Genomic DNA, 18,343 nt, shown 5'->3' on the forward strand with positions numbered 1-18,343 from the left:
TAATGCACCCAATTTGGTGTATTGTCTCCACTGCAAACCCACCAATCGACATACCAAAATTGCTAAGGTACCCCCAAAACCGTGGCACATCCCCGTATACCTTTAACCAGGGAGAACCCCTCCGGCGCCATGTCATAGGTATACTGTGCCCAGTAGACCTCTTTTTCTACTTGAAACGGATATTTCCTCAGACAACTTTTATCAACATTTGGTGATTTTTTTATTTTGCTTTAACCCTGCAAGTATCTGCAAAAGTGTTCATATAAATCTCCTTCAGTCTTGAAAGCTTAATTTTAGTTGCTTCCTTTTTACAAGCTCATACAAATTCATGTCATCAATGAGCAGGGATGCTTGAATGACAGAGAATTAGCAACAATATCATGCAACATTTCAATGGTCATTTCTTCTTCATACTTTCGACTCTCCTGCGAGCTCCTCTCGGGAAAGGTAACTGGACATTAATTTGTCTGGCTGTGAAAAGGTTCTGTGCGTTATTGTCTTTGACTACAGCTCAACTTACCGTACTTTTCCTAACCAGACAGCCCATGCCAAAATTGTTACTACACCTTTACATTTCATCGAATCTCTTTTTGATGTCTGTCATTTTGAACATCACACTTGAAAGATGTATGCTATGTAGAAACTTTATTTTGCAATTTCATAATTTGCATATTATTAGCATATTTACAAGAAAAAACATGAAAATCAATAAATACCTATATTTTCACAATTTCAATATTTTATTAGAAATTAAACATGTAGGCCGTTTGTTATGACTTGATGAATGAAGTTGTTAAAACAGATTTTGATATTTTTCCTTATTTTTCCTTTTTTGCCCCAAAATGTGTAAAAATCAACATTTTTGGATGACCTATATTTTCTTTGAATATTTATCAAATTTCTTAATTTAGGTATAATACAGTGCAGAAAAAGATCTAAAAAAATCTGTTAAAACAGATTTCCAATAAATTGTTCCATTTTCCATTTTGGGTTAAATACTCAATTTTCATGCGCGGGATATTTGAAACATAAAATGAAAACATGTCCATTGCACTTTTTCCTCGAGATGTACTATAATATCAAGGTTACGGATATATTATAATCCCTTCTTATCTTCACTGATCCATCAGATACCTATTGTTATGAATGATCAATGAAAAGGTTCAGAACTGGGCTACTAATTGTCTGTCAAATATCTATAGTTATTTTCATGACTGTGTCAACTCAAAAATCATGCAAGGTCGAATGTAGGAAAAGTATGATCAGTTGAGCTGTATTCTCATATCTTTCGAGACATTTGCTGGATCTATATAGTTTTTTGCCCATTTCTTCCCCATATCTTTTTTGCGAGCATAGTTGGGATGTGTGCTTTAATAATATGGGGTAGGCGTAATTTAAACATTATCTTACTCTTATATGCATCTTTTTGCAATGTAACAATCTTATGTTATTTTGATTTATTTTAGCCTAGCTAGTATGTGTATATTGGTAAAAACATTATGGCTTTTATGTATATTTTAAAGTATACATGTTTGATGTTTTCTGTGTTGTATTTTAAGGGGTTGGTCACCCACCTTTGCACAGTATTTTTGTCGGACCTGAGAGCACATCAGACATACCAAATTGCATTTTGAATACGAGGAATGTCCTTCTGATATAAAATAATTTTGATTTTTTTTAATTCGCGATACAATAAAATTTTTAGAGTAAATTATGCATATTGAATTTTTTTATTTTTTGACATATTACAGTTAATTTAATAAATCTAATGATGTGTACTTAAAGTGTATGTAGCTGGGATGAAAAGCCGACCACTAATCAATTAATTAATGTTAATTGAAAATTTGACCTTTCATAGTGAATATATAGATTTTTCCCCAAAAGACCTTAGGTGTTTTGGTGAAAAAAATCTATATCTTCAATACGAAAGGTCAAATTTTCATATGGACGGCTTTTCATTCCAGCTACATACACTTTAAGTACATATTTATACAATTTACTTTTGAGATCTGTTAAATTTCAAAATATCAATTTTAATCATTTGCCATAAAATTTGTATTATATCGCAAATTTCAATATATGTCTGATGTGCTCTCAGGTCCACAAAAATATGTGAAAACGTCGCTATTTGAACCCTTATGACTTATAAAAATATCGACATCTCACTATTAAACCCTAATTATGGCAACACCCATGTGGATTGGAACAACACTGACCATTTATACAACTGATCAAATTTAATATGAAAGTAAATTTCATTTTAATAAACTTTCCTTGTGAAGGTGAAGTTTCATTTTCGCATCATTTAACTTTAGGTGAGACTTGTGTTAAATTTTCGAAAAAATAGGAAAATATCTGGCAACACTGTATAAACATATGTTTTCCCCAAGCTTAAGTGTAAATGTTTCATAAGACCAAATATGTATCATTTCAACATGGTGAAGTTGATGTTTCACTTCCACATATTTTTTAAGGAATGCATACCATGGTATTTTGGGATTTTTAAAACTTGTAAAAAGTTCAAAATAACCACATCTCGCTATTCAACCCTAATTATGGCAACACCCATGTGGTTTGGAACAACACTGACCATTTATACAACTGATCAAATTTAATATGAAAGTAAATTTCTTTCTAATAAACTTTCATTTTCAACCTAAGGTGAAACTAGTGCTGAATTTTGGAAAAAAAATAGGAAAATATCTGGCAACACTGTATAAACAGATGTTTTTCCCCAAGCTCAAATGTAAATTTTTCATAAGACCGATGTATCATCTCAGCATGATGAGGTCGATGTTTCATTTTCACATCTTTATTTTAGTAGAGTAAAGTTACCACATGACCCCAAAAAAATTGCAACAGAAGGTTTTTTGGTATTTTCTTGCAGTATAAGGTCTAATAAATAACATATCAAAAGTTTAGAAAAATTGAACTTGGGGTAAGGGTCCAAATGTGACGTAATCAAAATGGCCGCCAAAAGCTGGAAAAATACCCATTAATCTACTGATTTTATCAATTTTTCACTCGTTATTGTGGGTTCCACTGGTGACAACCTTGTTCAGAAGTACTTTACTGGATGTAGTAATAAATCTCTATGTTGTGGTATTGAAATGGTTCACTTTGACAGCCATAATGAATTTCAAAATGGCCGCCATTTTGGTATTTTGGCTTATGAAGGTAAATCATGCACATAATAATGTAAGGTGAAACTTAAGGCGTTAGATTTTCAAGAATAGCCAATATCCCTTGAATCAATATTCCTATTCAAATTTATATAGAGGTAGGCATACAAACCAAATTGGCAGCAAGAGTGAATTTCAAAATGGCCGCCATTTTGGTATATGTTGCCTTATTGAGTTTAATTATGCACGTATTGTAACTTGAAACATTAAGTAACAGAACTTTTAAAATAACCAACATCATTTGCACCCACAGCACCATTAATAGTATGCTTTCAAGTAGGCATATGCACCGACTAGCTTTTCTCTACCTGGGGTGTTGAGCCGTAACTTGAAGAAGATGTACCAATTTGGCAGCCATATTTACATTTCAAAATGGCTGTCAGCTATAAAAATCAATAGTATATTCTTGAAGTAACACACAATTCATCTTGCTATACCACGATGCGATGCCTTTGTTTGAAGTAGTAACATCAACCACATTGTATTATACATGTATGTTGGAATTAGTTGTCATCATCATCATCATCATCATCATCATCATCATCTGAGAATAATACTGATCCATATTCTCACATTGGCCTATATGTGCAATTGAGTCTATTCTTTCTGCAGCTACATTTCACTGTGATGCATCCTGCAGAACAATTGCATCGAATCATCTTCAGCAATGATTCTGGTGCTGGACTTCTTTTCATCATAAGTGGAACAAATTTGTCACCTTGAACAATCCATCTCCATTAAGTTGGATTCATACCATCCAATGCATGACTTGTAGATAAGTTCTTCTGGAGTAAAACTTTGCCGCTGTGGGTGTAAGTCTTTCAGGTTTAACAAAGCTCTTTGCTGTGCAAACCTCTTTGGAAAGAAACCTGTAGCGTAAGGACTCCAAAGACTCTGATTGCTGACCATTAAACAGGGATACATTGCTATGCAGCCTTCACTTTCTACATATTCTTGATCAATACTGTGAGTGCAAAATGCCTTGTGACAAACTTGTAATACAGGATCACCATTGATGATTTTGTGTAATACAGACTTCATACCTACGCCAATATTCCTGAAGTAGTGTTGCAACCTGAAAACGCATGGGCAAACAACAAATCCGAACAAATGTCATCACTGAGTAAGCGTTTCTTGCCAGCAAATTGCCAGCATCTAATATGTCTACCTTATTTGCAACCCGACTCTTGCGGCGCTGATGCGTGTTATCCTTTGTGGTTGGTCCACCAGTGTATCCATCAAAGACAACTGTGGTCTGGCCATAGTGATCAAATGTGAAAGATGCATAATTATCGGCAAGGGTGCTTCCTTCTGCCCACTTCAAGCGATGTAGAAGAGAACCTTCAGGAGCATGGCTTGTAGTAGTGGTGCTTTATATGGCTTATGTAAAACATACGTATACTTTGCTTCAAACAAAGATGGTGGATATGGTGATAGTTAATGATAAACTTCCTTATCTAAGCACAGATCTCCAGATTGTGATACAACCAGGAACCTTTGAAACAACAGAACTGGAGCAATGGTTTGGTCATCAGTGACCTGGACCTTACATTTTGACTCTAGCCTTCCATTTGTAGCTATATGAAAGGACAGCCTGTCCTTCCATTTGTTTGACTGTATCTTTACCTACTTTGAACAGGTTTTGCACATTAACATCCTCATCGGCATTTATCCCTTGCATCTGCTTGGACTGTCAAGGTCACTGATGACCAAACCATTGCATCACTATTACAAGCCATACAGGATCGTGCGACTTATCAGAGGCGGATGGCCCTGAGACAATTCAAGGACTGCTCACTATGTTCCTCTTCTGATAATCATGCATCTTTCACAAGAGTCAGGTTGCAAATAAGGTAGACATATCAGATGCTAGCAGAAAGAAGCCTTCAACTCAAATGATCTGAGCAAACAGATTCTCATTAAACTAATTGGTGACCGTATGCAACAGAAAGGATACCATGTGATCCACGCCGAAGAAGATGCACATGTTGATACAGTGAAAGCAGCAGTCGCAATGACATCATTAAGTCAACAACCCTAATTGTAGAAGACACATATGTTGGTATTACTTCTTCATTATGCAGAAAAGGACGGCAAGGACCTGTACTTTCTGTCTGACAATGATAAACCATATGTGTATGATATCAAGATTCCGAAGCGCTTACTCAGTTATGACATTTGTTCGGATTTGTTGTTTGCCCATGCGTTTTCAGGTTGCGACACTACTTCAAGAATATTTGGGGTAGGCAAGTCTGTATTCAACTAAATCATCATTGGTGATCCTGTATTACAAGTTTGTTCCAAGGCATTTTGCATTCTCAATATGGATCAAGAATATGTATTAAGTGAAGGCTGCAAAGCAATGGTGTCTCTGTTTAATGGTCAGCAATCAGACGCTTTGGAATCCTTACTCTACATATTTCTTTCCAAAACAGTTTGCACAGCAAAGAGCTTTGTTGAACCTGAAAGACTTCCACCCACACCCTCTGCTGCAAAGCTTTACTTCATGAGAATGTATCTACAGGGCATGCATTGGATGTGTAAAAGTGATGGTATGAATCCAAGTGACTGGGGATGGATTTTTTCAAGGTGACAAATTTGTTCCACTCATGATTAAAAGAAGTACTATGGGTGGATAGGATGTTGGTTATTTTAGAATTTCTGTCGCTTAAAGTTCAAGTTGCAATAAGTGCATAGTTTAAGTCAATAAGCCAACATACCAAAATGGCGGCCATTTTGAAATTCACTCTTGCTGCCAATTTGATTCGTATGCCTATATAAATTTTAATGGAATATGGGTACAAAGGATATTGGCTATTTTAGAAAAGCCAACGCTTTTTAAAAGTTTCGCTTTACAATTTAATACGTGCATGATTTGATTTTAAATGTCAAAGTACCAAAACGGCGGCCATTTTGAAATGCATAATGGCTGTCAAATTGATCCATCTGAATACCACAATAATAAAGATTTATTACTACATCCAGTAATGTACATCTGAACAAGATTGTCACCAGTGGAACCCACAATATCGAGTGAAAAATGGATGAAATCAGTAGATTAATGGGTATTTTTCCAGCTTTTGGCGGCCATTTTGATTACGTCACATTTGGACCCTCACCCGAAGTTCAATTTTTCTAAACTTTTGATATGTTATTTATTACACCTTATACTGCAAGAAAATACCAAAAAACCTTCTGTTGCAATTTTTTTGGGGTCATGTGGCAGCTATGTCATATTTTGATCCTACTATTTTAGGAATGTATGCCATTGTATTTTGGCATTTTTAAGACTGAAAAATAGCTGAAAAAGCTGGAAAAAAAGCTGAAAAAAAAGCTGAAAAAAGCGCAACATATGTTGAATATTGAATTATGTGATAATATCTGGCAATACTGTATAGAAGGAAATATTTTCCGAACTCAAATTTAAAATTTAAATTCACATACTAAGTGTTCTTAGGTTAATTTTTAACCTTAATATTGCGTTCATTCCACAATAATTTTAAAGGTGTGTACTATTTTTAAGACTTGTAAAAAGCGGGAAATATCTAAATATTGTCATATTAAACGCCAGCTATGGCAACACCCATATGGCTTAGAATAACACTGACCATCCCAGATGATCAAATTGAATATGAAATTAACTTTCTTTCTAAAAAGATATGTTCCATATGAAGGTGAAGTTTCATTTTCATATCTTTTAACTTACGGCGAGACTTGTGTTGAATTTTGAAAAAATAGGAAAATATCTGGCAACACTGTATAAACTGATGTTTTACCCCCCGATCAAAATAACTTTTTCATAAGGCCAATGTATCATCTCAACATGACGAGGTCGATGTTTCTTTCTTTATTATAGAAATGCATTTTGGTATTTTTATAACTTTTAAAAAGTTGAAAATATCCACAAATCACAATAAAACCCCAATTATGGCAACACCCATGTGGTTTAGAACAACACTGACCATTATAACTGATCAAATTTGATATGAATAAAAACTCTCTTTCTAATAAATGTTCCTTGAAAGGATGATGTTTCATTTTCACATCATTTAACTTAAGGTGAGATTTGTGTTGAATTTCGAAAAATAGGAAAATGTCTGGCAACACTGTATATACAGATGTGTTTTCCCCAAGCTCAAATGTAACTTTTTCATAAGACCAATGTATCATCTCAACATGCTGTGGTCGATGTTGAAATCGGAGCACTACCATATGGTTTATGAGCTATACAAAGTTGGTATATTTTCATACTTTGAAAAAATTGAAAAACACCCTATTTCAAATAAATGGTATAACCCACCCTGACATCTGGTGATTATTTTTATACTTTCAATGCGGCATCTAAGGTTTGACCTATTCATACCTTACAAAGAAAACAGTATATATATATTGTGTATATTAGTAACACTGGCTTCAAAACTTGACAAATTGACTGCTGAAAAATGCAAAATTGTGAAAATAGGCCTAAAATGAAAATTTGGCTGTTACCATGGCAACGGGGATATTTTTCCCAAATTTATTTCATGTGTGTTTGTTTCAGGTCAAGGTCCATCAAATATGAAAGTTTAAAGGAAATCCATTTTTTGACCGTGGCAAACATTTAACAAAAATTCTCCAAAATAACAGATAATGCCTCTTAAATATCAAATGGTCATAATTGGCGGTCACTTCAAATCATCGCCAACTGAACGAGGTTCAGGAATGTACTCTCATTGTTAATTGTTGGTTAATCCACCACTTGAACAGGACTTAACCAAAGCAAACAAAGACTTAAGCTTTTTTACGAATGCTATACATAAGTATAAGCTTATTATCCTCTTCAACAATAGGATTAAAGATTGGTGCTTGACTGGAATTACGTGCTAGTGTAATTGGTTATTGTTAAAAGGCAATAAGGTGTGTAATTGCAATATTTCCTCTGAATAGGAAAGACTCTCTACATCGAACCATGGATGCTGGTGGTTCGAATTAAGCCCGATCCTGACTCCACTTCGCAGCGGTATGCGATGCTGCGATGCTTTTCAAACATCTCAGCATCCCGCGATGAAACTAAAATGTACAGGTGGAGTCAGTATCGGGCTTTAGGAATAAAAACCCAATTAGAAATGATGCGCTTGAGAATTCAACAATATAAATAATGGTAGCTCTATTATAATACACATTAATGATAAAATTCCAAAATATAATACGTTTTCTGTCTTTGCTTGTCACGTGGTAGCGATTATATTTTTAAATAAGTTTCAAATGAATAACAACAAGACAAGTGGCCGACTGGCCGAGTGGTCTAAGGCGCTAGGCTCATAGAGTACTAAGCGTTGCGCCGTGAGTTCGAACCCCGCCTCTGCCAAACTTTAAAAGAAGTAAATTAAAATTTGACTTTTTTTAATTTCATATCTGGGAAATGTGACTGGGAGCTGTATGGTGTGGAGCAGACTTGTACCCGAGTCCAGCTTGTCCGAGTCCGAGCCGAGCCGAGTCCATTTGTATCCGAGTCCGAGCCAAGTCCGAGTCCTTTTGTGTCCGAGTCCGGACTCGAGTCCAAGTCCAGGGGTGCCGAGTCCGAGCCAAGTCCGAGTCCAACAAAAATATGATTCGAGTCCGCTCGGTCAAAGTCCATGCCCGTGTGTGTGTATGGGGGGGGGGGTCATTCAACTTATGATGTGACAGGTGTCTGGCATTGCTTAGTAGGAGCCTATTTGTATAAAAATGGGTCATTTGGGTATAACAAAATGAAAAAGGGATAATTGGGTATAAAATTTTGAACGAAGCGGGTCATTTGGTATAACATTTTGAAAAAATGGGTCATTATTTCCCAAAAATGGAGCAAAATTTTAAATTTTGTTTCTAATTTGAAAATTTACAATACAAATTTGCTGAAAAAAGAAAATTGCAAAGTTTTTGATGCTAAAATTGTAGAAAAAGAAGGTCATTGGCCATAAGTCACTCACTACACTATACCACACACCGCTCTACCTATACCAGACTTGTAGTACCCGTACCCGTACTCGGGTCCCAATTTCCGTACCCGTGGCTTCGGACCCGTACCCATACTCATGCCCTATTTTTACCGTACCCACGGGTAGGGGTACCATACAGTACATGGTTTATACACAAATGCAGGAAAGTGAGAATAGAATACTATCACTTCCCAGATGCATGTTAACTCCACTCATGAATCCCACTGTGAGTCCTCTGATCATAAATTCATAATTAAAACAAATAGGTTACATCATGAATGGGGTTGTGTGGGGAGTAAATGGAAAGCTTTAGCAAGTGCCCTTAAATTTATTTTAGCCTGGTCCAGGGCCCTGAAAAATATCAATCCAACCCTGGCTACACAAAAAGAACATGAATGCTGAGATCTACAACAGCCTGTGCACACTGCCACCCATGACATGTATGCTACATGTACATGTCTCATTCACACAATGACTGATCAATACAGAAAAAGACCTAGCAAACTGGAAAAACATTTCAAGATTTTTTTTCTTTTGTGGTGAATTTTTATGTTTTATGTTAAAATATCATTATTTTAGCTTGTATTAATCATTTTGATATTCCCCATTCAAATACACTCCACTACTTGTATGCTGCCCACATGTAGAACTAATGATAATGTGACTGGTGCTGGGGACTGGAGTGAGATTTTCTGCCAGCCACATGAGCTTATAGTGTACATGTACTTCTTCTACCAGTGCATCTGAGACAAATGAATAGAGAGGTCCTTACCATACTGAAGTTTGGGATTTGATAAGACATTTAAAGGAGTTTTAAAATATTGATAAAACATGAATATAATTATCCAGACGTGCATAATTAATGATAATAATTATAATGATTGAGCTAATGGATAATCTGATGGATGTGTATTGTGTAGGGGTGCATGAATGTACTTGGAAAATTGACAATTAATTTAATTCCAATTGATGTTTTAAGATAAATAATTTTTCCACATTGTACATGGATTGATTGGACTGGAATCGGACTGGGGTCGACTTCGAGCCCGAGTCCTATTTTTTTACCGAGCTGAGGCTTTTAACGTTCAATTCCGAGCTGAGTCCGAGTCCGGCAAAAAGTGGACTTGAGTCCGAGTCCAGACTCGAACGCGACATCACTGCTAAATATACTAAAGTATGTTGAAATTAGTATTGCACAGTCTGGTTGTCCATACAAAGACATAGTTTTTTCACTTACATCCCAAAATATGCCACATTTAGGCTAGATTCACCATGACACCGATATTTAATCTCTTTTTGTACTTGTTTTATTAATTTGTTTATACTCATATGTATGTCTAATTCCCCTCATAATACCCATAACTCATACCCTATAATTGGACCCATAAGTTCAAATTTCCATGGCCCGTACCCATACTGGGCCCCGTACCCGTACTCGAGTCCCAATTTCCGTACCCGTACTCGTACCCGTGGCTTCGTACCCGTACCCGTACTCATACCCTATTTTGACTTTGGACCCGTACCCGTACTCATGGACTCGGACCCGTGACCTGGGACCCGTACCCGTACCCGTACCCATGGCTTGGGACCCGTACTCGTACTCATGGTCCGGGACCCGCAACTTTATACGTCTTTTATACGTTTTTTATACGTTTCTTCGTGTAACCTTAAAGATGGTAACAATAGCGTGTCAACATACAATGTTAAAGATATGGTGAGTCATTACAGGTCTTTTAATGACACAAGTGTCATGAATATGAATTGTCTTGATAGGATATATTTAACTATTGATAAAGTAATTGATGCCAAAAAACTCAAAAAATAATAAAAGCTAATAAAAAACTACTAAAAATGGTGGTGATTGTTTAACGAATTATTTGTTTAAATTATTTAGTAAGATTCTTATAACAAATGTTACTCCTAAAGAATGGAATATTGGTGTAATTTTACCTATTTATAAGAAAGGTGACCATAAAGACTTAAATAACTACAGAGGTATTACTCTCACTCCGTGCATTTCTAAAATATTTAATAAAATCATTGCCAATGAGTTTCTTGAAAATGGTAACATCCTTACGGAAGTTCAGGGAGGTTTTAGAAAAGATCACAGATGCGAAGATAACATCTTTACCCTTAAAAGTATAGGCGCTAGCAGATTATAGTGAGGGTAAAGAAACTTATAATGGCCTTCCTGGATTTCAGTAAGGCCTTTGATACTGTTTGAAGAGAGGGCCTACTGTACTCAGCATGGAATATTGGGATCCGCGGTTCTGTGTGGAAGCTCATTGATAACTTATATACAAATGTCCAAGCTATGGTTAAATTGGGAAATTTTACTACTGATTTCTTTGAAGTAGATGAAGGTGTTAAACAAGGTTGTGTACTCTCTCCAATTTTATTCTGTATTTATATTCATGAATTTACCAAAAATGCATAATGAACACAATCTAGGTGTAAACGTATGTAATGTTCGTATTGGTAACTTATTTTGGGCAGATGATATTGTATTGATTGCAAATAACGAATTTGAATTACAAAAGATGTTGGACTTGGCTGCTGACTTTGCTGATAATTGGAGATTAAGTTTTAATCATACTAAATCTAATGTTTTAATAGTAGGTAAACGTATAAACAAAGCACCGCCTCTGGCGTTTAGGAAATAATTATATTAACGAAGTCGAAACTTATAAATATTTAGGGGTCACGTTTAATAGAAACCTAACTGATCACCATCATATCGAGGAAGTAATCAAAAAGGGAAATAAACTTATTGGATATATTAAATCTATCATTGATGGTCAAGATGATTTTAATCGCGTCTATTACGGTGACATTTTATGGAAAAATTTGGGTTTATCAACTATTAATTATGCCTCTTCTGTATGGATGCCTTTAAGTGTAAAAGATCGCAAAAGACGGGAAAGTTTACAAAACCGCATGGCCCGTTCTATTTTGAAAGCACCGAGAAACACACCGATTGAATGTCTGTTAGGTGATCTTGGTTGGCACCCGATTGCCACACTTCAAGACAAATTACGTGTCAATTATTTTGAAAGGCTTCGTGCTATGTCACTGCACCGATGGCCTAAACTGTTGTTCAACGTCACGAATATGATTTATAAATGTAATTCAATTAAAAATAAAAACAAACATCTCCGGTGGTTTTCTCATATGTATAACGTGTTTACTGAATACGGTATGGATTATGTGTTTAATGATGTATCAGTAATTGGTAATGCATGGATTAATCGATTTAACAATATTTTAATGGATGTAAATACTTATAAATGGAGAAACGGTGTCAGATCTAAATCGTCTCTGTTAAGCTATGCGTTGTTAAAAGACACGCCCCACCTTGAAGAATATCTCCTTTCTAATGTAGATTTTACGCGGCATCTCTTAAATTTAAGGCAAGATCGAATACTTTGCCTCTAAATGGTCGCACTTATTTATGGAACAAAGATGGTAACAGTATTTGTCCACTCTGTAAGAATGGGACTGAGGAAAATCACTTCTTGTTTGTTTGTAATTCACTTCAAAGTATTAGAGCCGCCGAATGTCAAAGTCTCGAAAATAATTTGAAACATAGTCGTTTAGAATCTATATGGTATTTGTTTATATCTAGTGATTTAAATGTTAAGACATGCTTCTTATTAGGTTTATCTAACACCTTTTTTCTTGATATAGGTGGTATTGATATTGATTGTGCTTTGAATATTTTTGACTTTGTTTATAAATCATTCCTAAAAAAGGCGTGGCAACTTCGTAATGAACTCACAAACTAAGTTTTTAAGATAGTCATGCAAGTAATTTAATTTTTATATGTACATTATGCGTAATTAATTGTAAATTCTATTTTGCATTTGAGTAAATTTGTTGTTCCACAAGTCACAATCACACTTTATTCCTCTGCCATAGTTGATTGCTTGTGCTCTGGTCTGTTTGATAAATGCGCGCCCTCCACCTACACTGTAGGTTCCCGCTTTTAACCATTGCACCGCTTTCTCTATCTGCTCGCGCTCATGAAAATGGGATTGTGCCTGGTGGATCGATAATATTGTACTCATTAACATTTTGTCATGTTTTATTTTGGTTGACTTATATTGTGTTTTCTTGTTTTACTTTGTAATTTTGTGAACGCACCGTCGGGTAGACGTGTGCCGCTGAAAAAGCGTTTGTTCTAATAAATAAAAAAATAAAAAAAATAAATAAATACTATGCCGCAACTACTTTGCGGTGCGGTGCCGATATATCGATTACCTTTTGTCGCACTTAAGGGAGGTCTAATGAGCGTGAACCTGGTTTGGATGCAGAGGGAGTGTGCCTGTAACAGACACAGCCACCAGAAAAGGATCAGCTCAGATCGCGCGCCAAATAAGTTTGCAGTCCAGAAATTTCATTTTTTTTCTCAGCCTTGCAAAAAATAGGCAGAGGTGGGAATCGAACCCGGGACCTTCGTGTTGTAAAACCTACTGCGTTACCACTGAGCCAACTGACAATTAGCTATGAGAAGTTTGATAGTAATCCTTGATATTGCTGAATAGAATAAATCAATACTGATAGGTCTATTTATATGTACGATGCTATTCAAATTGGCCTATAAACTAGGAATAAAATGTGAAATGACTATCAATCGATCAATTAATCAAGTTGTCAAGTTATCAACAAACAATAATAAACCGACGTAGGCCTATCATGGAATATTACTATTAAACTAGGGCTACTAACTAATATACCAAATAAATAAAATAAAGAAATAAGTCAGTAAATAAATAAATAGGCATAGGCCTAAATAAATAAATAAATACATAATGCAGAATGCAGTTAGTATTTTAGTTGCAAAATTCCAAACATTCTATTCACACATTCTATTATAATTTTCTGCTATACACGCAAAGGACCTGTGCCTTTAATATGTCCGCGCCTAATCAATAATGAGTCTTTCACCATGCTCACACACCATGTTAAACTATTGTATCCCTGTATAGTATTATCTACTGACCAAGTCCTAATACCTCAATGAAATGGATGCTATAACGTACCCAATCAAGCGAACATATCAAGGTCATATCCACACCACTCCACGCCATACATAAATTCTGCCAGTCACATTTCCCCAATATAAATTTTTTTTAAAGTAATTTTAATTTTACTTCATTAAAGTTTGGCGGAGGCGGGGTTCGAACTCACGGCGGCGGACCGTCTGCTTTGGACACACATGAACCCAGCGCCTTAGACCACTCGACCACTTATCTTGTTGGAATTCATTTAAAACTTATTTGAAGATATAATCGCAACTTCAACATAGGCCTACCACGTGACAAGCAAAGGCAGAAAACGTACCATATTTTGGAATTTTATTTACCTAAAAACATTTATGTGTATTATTAGCGCTCAATTATTGTTAACTGCGTGTTTTATACACAAAAAAATTAACAATAAAAATGATAATTGGGCGTCTATATGGACAATACATTATATCGATTTTGACACGTGCTTGTGTCTCAGTACATTTCCATGGTCAGTAAAATACTATAGAGGAAAACCTACCATTTTCTTGTATACACGTTCGATGTTTTTATCAATTACATAAAATTCCATTTTAGACCCCAAATGTTTTTTCAGGAAAAAAAAAGATTAGATTACCATAAAAACGAAACAGTAATCTTTTGCCGGGTCTAATGTAATATTCACATAGGATTTTCAACGTTTTTTCTATCCTTATTCTTGCTCAATTAAAAAAATATTTTGGCGTATATGAAATTGAAATAAAATTCTCTGCTTCTTAAACGACATCAAATGTGCCACAATTGGGTATCACGAATCGTTATATATGATGTGCAGTTAATATTCATATTTTCTTTTATACAGAGGATGCTTCAGTTTTGACAGGAAAAATATTTTCTTGAAAACCCTCTCACTCGGTTATTTTAAAAAGGTAACCACGCTTCCCTAGAATGTGCAATAAATTAGCATTAAAATTTTTCTTATTCTAATAGCAAGCGTTTCTAGAATATATTATGGCGAAATGTGGTGTGGGTCATATCAGGGCGTTATACAAAGAATGGTCAAAGGTCAACGTTTCCAAAGAAGTATAGTAATAGATGTAGACACAAGCTTTCGTGCGGGAAACATAAACACATAGTCGTCAGTCGTGTGGTTTTTATGAGATTTGATACGGCGCTGAAGTCTATGGCTGTCCCAAAATCAGTACCAGACCCGGTTACCAGACGGCAATGTGTGTGTTGTTACAAGGAATACAAACTCATTTTACCAATAAGTGAACCACATAGAGGAATACGACATCTATCGTGAGCCGATCTGCATTCTGTTGCCTGCAAAAGCCGACGATCAGGTAAAAATTCTAAAAGCAGCGTGACTAGATATTTGCGTTAATTTCATGATACGTGTAAAACGCATTGAAAACGCCAAATTGCAGTCATAAAATATATAATATTAGTAAATCAGCAAATCGAATGTTAACGTAGGTATGTGGAAAAGAACTGCAATAACAATAACAAACTATGTGCCCAAAGAGTTGTCTTTGGCATGTCGCTTTTTGAAATATCACCAAAAATATCAAATTTTGGACAAACGCCCCAAAATTTAAAACAAACACGAACCTTCCAAAATAAATATATATTAGCACTCGGCGGCCCAGTCACTACCTGCCGCTGTGATTTGGGGTAACTCATTGCTTCCCCTCTCCAGATACCGGTACTTCAAGGTCGCTCATACCCCAGCCCTTAACACAACTCGTCGCATTTCTAAGTGTAAATATATTTAACTCAACCGCAATGCAATATATTGAAGTACGATGCAGTGTAGTATGAATGGACTTTTAGGTGTGCCAAACTGAAAAAAGAAGGTCTTTGTATAAATATACAATGCAGAAAACAGCTCATCTGAGCTGTGTGTGCATTACTTATAAACACAGCAAAAATAAAAAGTCTCCACTAGTTCCATCCCCATTTAACCAGAGTCTGATAAGTGCATGGCAAAATAATTGATGTAATAATTTTCTATACACTTTCCTTCAAAGGTTGATACCAAATTTGATATCAAAAGTTTAATCATCGTGAGCAGAGGAGCCGTACAGCTCAACTTACCGTACTTTGCCTAACCAGACAGTCCATGCCAAAATTGTTACTACACCTTTACATTTCATCGAATCTCTTTTTTGATGTCTGTCATTTTGAACATCACACTTGAAAGATGTATGCTATGTAGAAACTTTATTTTGCAATTTCATAATTTGCATATTATTAGCATATTTGCAAGAAAAAACATGAAAATCAATAAATACCTATATTTTTCACAATTTCAATATTTTATTAGAAATTAAGCATGTAGGCCGTTTGTTATGACTTGATGAATGAAGCTGTTAAAACAGATTTTGATATTTTTGCTTATTTTTCCTTTTTGCCCCAAAATGTGTAAAAATCAACATTTTTGGATGACCTATATTTTCTTTGAATATTTATCAAATTTCTTAATTTAGGTATAATACAGTGCAGAAAAAGATGTCAAAAAATCTGTTAAAACAGATTTCCAATAAATTGTTCCATTTTCCATTTTGGGTTAAATACTCAATTTTCATGCGCGGGATATTTGAAACATAAAATGAAAACATGTCCATTGCACTTTTTCCTCGAGATGTACTATAATATCAAGGTTATGGATATATTATAATCCCTTCTTATCTTCACTGATCCATCAGATACCTATTGTTATGAGTAATCAATGAAAAGGTTCAGAACTGGGCTACTAATGGTCTGTCAAGTATCTATAGTTATTTTCATGACTGTGTCAACTCAAAAATCATGCAAGGTCGAATGTAGGACAAGTATGATCAGTTGAGCTGTAGTTTGGAAATTCGTGCAATTTCAAAAATGACAAATTAGGAATTGACCACGCAAAATCCAATGCATGGTATCAGCTTATTATGTGGCCTAAAGCAACCCGTACAGGAATCGTTGTACACTTGCCTGCGCACAATTGAAAGAGCGGGTATTTGATTTGCATTTTGACATGCATGGGTAAACCTTTAACCTGCCAGCCTATTCAGGCGACGTAATTCTTGGCACTCACGCTAGCTCTGCCACGTGATACAATTCCCTATGTCATTTTTAAAATTGCACGAATTTCCAAACAACGGTTCCTTCGCTCACGATGATTAAACTTTTGATATCAAATTTGGTATCGCCGAGCATACATTCGCCATTGTCATCTCCCGGGTGTCATCTGCTTATAGACTGTCTCTACGATAGTCTCCTACACAGCCAGTTTGTGTCAGTCAGTCGGTGCGCTATTTAAAATCTTGAATTTTGATCACTTTTTCAGCTCAAGACGCAAGCTTCTCTCTCAAAGCGCAAACTAACGACTATCATACCTGTTCAAAATATATTATTCAAGTGCAAGGAACCACATCTGGTTTCTTTATACGAAATCATTTACGGGAGATATTCATCATTTTCCACCCCGGTATCCAAAGATTTATCGTCTGAATATCAATCGTGCATAGCACATTTACGTGTATCGACCCCGTGTATTCATTTCAGTGTCTCTGGTAGTATAATGTAATTATTAACCGGGCGATGTCGGTGTGCTGGGGACATTCCAATGATCTAGTGACAGGTGCCACTAGAAGATGGGCCTTTCGGAGGCATATGGTAACAATTCATGGAACATGCTAACCAATTGGGTCATTAGGAGGAAGATACGCGGTTGAAATTTCCCTGATAAGAACTTCAGTATTTGGGTTGGTTTACACAAGATTGTTTTAAATATTTATTTGTAGCACTAGCAGTAGCAATGTTAAAAATAAATCAGTGAGGACTATAGACTGTACACAAAGGGGAGTCTCCTGAAGAAAAAAGAGAAATATTTTTATAGAAATTTTAACATGACGGCCTGAACCTGAAGATTTTAACTTTTGACCCCTGTATTATTCTATCGGACCAGGGGTTCATTATATTATAGTATGGATGACCAATGAACCGTCAACTTGATTAGAACACTCCCATAGACATGCAGGGAGCTGAACTGTGCACTGCTTGCATAGACATTTCTAAATTAATCTCATTCTTTTATTTTTTCAATATTTTTCTGTACAAATTGGGGAAGTTAATGCCAATTATATTTTGTAACTATCTTGCAAATTACAGCAACATAACTTATTTCATTTTCCTGTAAGGGCGAGAC

Source organism: Amphiura filiformis, unplaced genomic scaffold (assembly GCF_039555335.1).
Source record: "Amphiura filiformis unplaced genomic scaffold, Afil_fr2py scaffold_69, whole genome shotgun sequence".
Lineage (NCBI taxonomy): Eukaryota > Metazoa > Echinodermata > Ophiuroidea > Amphilepidida > Amphiuridae > Amphiura > Amphiura filiformis.